Raw genomic sequence first — 5,563 nt, 5'->3', positions numbered from 1 at the left:
CCAAAGTGCTGGGATTACAGGTGTGAGCCACCACACCTAGCCTTGCAGAACTCTTTAGAACCACATAGACTCCAGTTTGAACCCCGCCTCTGCCATCCATATCTACCAGTTATGTGAGTGTTCTCCGTTGGTGAAATGGGGTAAAGAACAATGTTCCCTTAAGGGTGTGGTAAGTATTCATTGAGATAATCCTTATAAAGCTTTCATGCCAAAGCTACTGAAAGGCAAGTGTGAAATTTGTTGTTTTTATTATTTAGTATTGCCTGATCTCCCACCCAAGCCCACCGTAAAGGTGTGATTATGAAATCCACAAGCCAGAGGCCCCCACCACCTTCTTGTCTTTTCTGCCTCACCCCACCCATCCCACAGCAACCTTACAAGGCTCTGATGGTGGGATTCCAGGGATCATCAACCAATGGGAAGGGAGGGGGCACTGAGTCACCCCATATTGGCGCGTGGCAGCCTCTGGGGGCTGTGGGCAGGGCTGGCCTTGTCTGGTGACTGGGGAGGGAGCTGGCAGAAGGCCGGGGAAGGGGGACAATGGGCCTTTGTCTTTGCCGAGGTTTCTCCGTCCAAGATGCTCTAGCCCCTAGACAAACATGACCTCATTCCTCCTCCAGGCTCCAGGACCCAGGGCAGAGACAGGCTTGGAGTTGGACGCACCCACCCCATTTCACAGACTGGAAAACCAAGTCGCACAAGGAAAGAAGACAAGAGGACACCGAGGCTCCAGCCCTAGGACCCAGCCAGAAGTCATGCCCTCCTGGGTTGCTGAGCCCAGGGAGGGGACTCACAAGAGGGCCTTCTAGGCAGCAAAGGTCTAGCTATCCTGCAAGCTCCTGGGACAGACAGGTTGCGCTTGGATCTGCTACTCACAGCTGTGTGGCTCTAAGCAGCTTACTCACCTTCTCCGGGCCCTGGTTTCTGCATCAGAAAGAGATGCAGGCCCGGCAGTCTCTTTCTTGCAAGGTTATGGTGCCCTTGGAGATCGCTGCTAAGAATTCAGACAGGCCTGCTTCAAGCCATAGCACCTGCGCCCACTGCTCTGCCTTTAACGGGGTGATCTGGGAAAGACAGTGACGATTAAGGCCCATCCCACGCAAGCCTCCAGGGTCCACACACATCCCTCTCTTGCCAGGGGCTCTGCAGTGCCAAGGCCTGGTAGGAGTCTGGCATACCTTTCTGATAGCTTCCTAAGTGACATTCTCCCACACTGGCCCTGCTGGGCTTTCACCCCCTGCCCACAGCAGTCCTCACTTCCTATGCTGATACCCCCTCCCCAGAGGGTCTTCTCCAACCTGGTCTCCATCACCCCAACCATCTGGGGACACCCCTGCACCCGAAACCTCAGCAATTCAAGTTGCAAGATGCCAGTGGGAGGGACTCCCAGCCATTCTCTCAGTCTCATCTCGAAGATGGGATAGTGGAGCTGGGCACAGTGGCTCACAGCTGTAATCCCAACACTTTGGGAGGCCAAGGCAGAAGGATGGCTGGAGGCCAGGAGTTCGAGATCAGCCTGGGCAATATAGCCAGACCCCATCTCTACAAAAAAAGTTAAAAAATTAGCCGGGCATGGTGGTGTATGGTCCCGGCTACTTGGTAGACTGAGGCAGGAGGATTACTTGAGTCCAGGAGTTCAAGGCTGCAGTGAGCTATATTTGCGCCACTGTACTCCAGCCTGGGTGACAGAGCAAGACCCTGTCTCTAAAAATAAATAGAAAAAATGGGGCCGAGTGCGGTGGCTCATGCCTGTAATCCCAGCATTTTGGGAGGCCGAGGCGGGTGGATCACCTGAGGTCAGAAGTTCAAGACCAGCCTGCCCAACATGGCAAAACTGCGTCTCTACTAAAAATACAAAAAGTTAGCCAGGCGTGGTGGCGGGCACCTGTAATCCCAGCTATTCGGGAGGCTGAGGCAGGAGAATCGCTTGAACCCAGGAGGTGGAGGTTGCAGTGAGCCGAGACTGCGCCATTGCACTCCAGCCTAGGCGACAAAACAAAACTCCATCTCAAAAAATAAATAAATCAACAAATAAATAAATAATAAATAAGTAAAATAGGATAATGGTAATTCTTGGGGATGTGGGAGCATTGAGTGAGAGAGGAGACTCCAGGGACCTGCACAGGACTGGACACAGAGTAGATGCTTATGAAATGACAGGCGTATTAATACCAACTATTCGTCCCTGTCAAAAGTCATTCAGAACAACCTCCCAAGTCATTTACAGAAAGTAAAACCAGAGAGGGTTAGCTCTCAGCTGTCGTCACACAGCCTGTCAGTGTCAGGGCACGGTGCGGTGCAGACCCGGCCTCCAGGTGCTGCCCTGGGGTTCTCAGGCCGGGCCCTGGTTCTCAGCTCAGGGACCAGGTGAGGGAGGAGGGCGAGTGAGGCTGGAGACCGACCCAGGCTCTGGCCTTTCCCTTGGCCCCGTCTTCCACCGCGGCTGCATTCCCAGTGAGATAAACAAGGGATCAGTGGGAACAAAATGGATGAAGTAACGGGGAAGATATGAGCGGCCGCGCCCAGCCCCCAGCCCGCCCCACCCGCCTGCCTGCCAACAGGGGCGGCTTCAGGAGAGGCATGGCCGGCCCCTGAGTCTCGGCCTGTGCCAGGTACTAAGGGTGCTCAGCGCTGGCCAAGCCCTGCCTGATCCCCGGGCTCAGGTGGCAAACCCCCCGTGGTGCCCTTGGACCCTCCCTGGGCCCTGTCCCTATGCCCCACCCTCCCTAAGCTGGGATTATTTCAAATCCCCTCCACCAGAGCTTTGGAGGAGACAATTGCACGCTCCCAAGTGCAAATTCAGAGCCCCAGGGCTGTCTGGAGCGGACATAGGATTTGCCACCCTGGCTCAGCTGGTCTGGGGTTCAGCCTGACGCAGCCTGTCCATGTATCTGGGGCACCCCCAGTGCCTTGCTGCCTGGGGCCAGCTCCCTGCCATGGTGGAGGGGCTGTGTGTGCCCAAGGCCTCCCCAACCCCGGTGCCAGCTTCCTGCCCCTGCAAATTTCTGCCCATCCTGACCTCTCCAAGGAGCCTGGAACTCAGGGGGGCATCTCCAGGGCCAGATGGGAGGCTGGCACTGCTGCCAAAGCCTGGACACCCACCCAGCCGGACACCACCCCGGGTACCTTCCCCTGCTGAGACATAGACAAAGAGCGAGTGTGTTGGCTGGACAGGGCTCCACCCGCCGGCTGTGAGCAGCCAGGACCTGCAGCCTTGGGCCAGGGACCCCAGAGGCTCAACATCCGCCTCTCCTTGCCTCAGAAGGAGGCAAGAAATGAGCCCTCCGCCTGCCAGTAAACATCACTGGAGTGCCCACCGGTGCCCTGAACTGGGAGACTGGCACAGATGGGGTGTGCAGTGGGCACCCCAGGGCCTGCCTGGCTCACTCCAGCCTCAGTTGCCCTCAGTAAACAGTCCCCAAACTGCCCCAGGCCCTGACCAGGCTAAGAGGAGGCTGTCTCTCTCCCCTCTCAGGTTTTTTGCAACCAACAGAGCTGGAATGGTGGAGCCCCAGACCCTGGAATCTGCATTTTGGGGGACTCCTCGGGTGATATGAAGGCAGGTGTTCTCTGAGCACACCCGGAGAGACTCCACTCTGGACCCTTCCCCATTTCCCCATCCCCTCCCCGGCTTCAGAGGGCCCTGTCCCTACCTGCAGAGGGAGGCTTCTTCATCCCAGCTTCCCTGGTACTCAGGTTCCCACTTTGCCGGCTGACTTTCTGCCCTCCACGCCCAAGGCATCCTCTGTTATGACCATGGATACCCACATTTGTTTCCCTAGCACACAACCACCTTCCCTCTTCGCAAGTTGGTTCCTCTGTCGGAAACACATGCTTAGTGGTCTCCTTTCTACCCAAAATATTCCCACTCAGCCTCGCAGGCCACCTCCTATGTCCCCTCCAAGAAGCCTTCCTTGATCTCCGCCTAGTCCGTGTGGTCCCTCTGTTCTAACATATCTTCTACTAGCGCTCATCACACCGGAATAAAATCGCCTCTCCTCTGGCTAGGAGCTTGTCAAGAACTGAGGCTGTGTGTGAACCTCCCACACTGAGCCAGCCAAGGGCTGCTGGCTGAGCAGGACAGGCCACGGGACAAGGCCACCCCCCAAGCTACGACAACACACTTGCCCAGACTCAGACGTCTCAGGGGACGTCATGTGTGGTGTGTGGGGGAAAGGGACTGACTTTTGCTGAAGTCCTATGATGTCCTATGTTCTCTTGTCCCCTTTTTTCAAAGGAGAAGACGGAGTCCCAGGGAAAGGAACTGACTCGCCCAGGGTCACTCAGCTCAGAGGTGGTGAGGTTGGCCTGGGAACCCCTGTGATCATTCGTCAAACCTCGTTGCTCCCATGCGACCACAGTCTCCAGCTCACCCCGTCCCCTACCCAGCAGGACACACACTGGATGAAATTAAGAAGAATTCTAGGCCGGGTGCGGTGGCTCACGCCTGTAATCCCAGCACTTTGGGATGCCGAGGCGGGCGGATCACCTGAGGTCAGGAGTTCGAGACCAGCCTGACCAACATGGAGAAACCTCATCTCTACTAAAAATACAAAATTAGCCGGGCATGGTGGCGCATGCCTGTAATCCCAGCTACTTGGGAGGCCGAGGCAGGAGAATCGCTTGAACCCGGGAGGCAGAGGTTGTGGTGAGCTGAGATGGCGCCATTGCACTCCAGCCTGGGCAACAAGGGTGAAACTCTGTCTCAAAAAAAAAAAAAAAAAAAACTAGGCTGGGCGCAGTGGCTCACGCCTGTCATCCCAGCACTTTGGGAGGCCAAGGTGAGAGGATCGCTTGAGTCCAGGAGTTTGAGACCAGCTTGGGCAATATAGCGAGACCCCACCTCTACAAAAAAAAAAAAATTACAAAAATTAGCCAGGCATGGTGGTGTGCACATGTAGTCCCAGCTACTACGGAGGCTGAGATGGGAGGATTGCTTGAGCCCAGGAGGTCGAGACTGCAGTGAGCCGAGATTGCACCACTGCACTCCAGCCTGGGTGACACAGTGAGATTCTAGTTAAAAAAAAAAGAAGAAGAATTCTGAGAACAATGACTTGCCCAGAGCTGAGGTCCAGAGCCAGAGGCCTGACTCTAGAGAGTGAACCAAGAAGCTGAGACATACATGGTCCCTGCATGTGTGGCGTACAGTGGACACACGTGGTGAGACTCATCAGCTCATAAGCGCAGGACCCCTCCCCCTCTGGCCTGGGAGCCATCTGCCACGGGGGCCACGGACTCCTGAGGCTGCTCCCCCGAGACTCACCAGGCAGGGTCTGGACCGCAGAGTTGACACTAAACACATCCTCCCAGCAGGCGTGGGAGGCACCCCCGAAGAGGCCAGTGCTGTTTTGAACAGAGCAGGGATGAGGTGACCCCTGACTCCCTGCCAGAAAGCCACTTAGCGGCAGCCACTGGCGCACCAGAGACATCCAATCAGTCAGCACAGGCTGCGTGATGGGCTGGTGTCCAGCCATGGCTGCGAGGGGAGCCACCAGAGGGGAGCCAGATGGGCCCAAGGCCCTAGCTCAGGGGGAGGCGGGGGCTGTGGTGGCCATCTGTAGGG

General features: G+C 56.4%; 1 long non-coding RNA gene across 1 annotated transcript; it reads right to left on the bottom strand.

Moving 5' to 3' along the window:
- Positions 1–240: 240 nt before the first annotated feature.
- LOC108526521 (uncharacterized) lies at positions 241–5,320 on the bottom strand. Its single transcript, XR_001884541.1, has 2 exons — positions 5,264–5,320; positions 241–1,064 (listed from the first exon to the last, which is right to left on the bottom strand). It is a non-coding gene; the product is annotated as an uncharacterized LOC108526521 (long non-coding RNA).
- Positions 5,321–5,563: the final 243 nt, after the last annotated feature.

Source organism: Rhinopithecus bieti, unplaced genomic scaffold, assembly GCF_001698545.2.
Source record: "Rhinopithecus bieti isolate Rb0 unplaced genomic scaffold, ASM169854v2 scaffold_3858, whole genome shotgun sequence".
Taxonomy (NCBI): domain Eukaryota; kingdom Metazoa; phylum Chordata; class Mammalia; order Primates; family Cercopithecidae; genus Rhinopithecus; species Rhinopithecus bieti.
The sequence above is the reverse complement of the archived record's forward strand: the minus strand, read 5'-3'. Positions and strand labels throughout refer to the sequence as shown.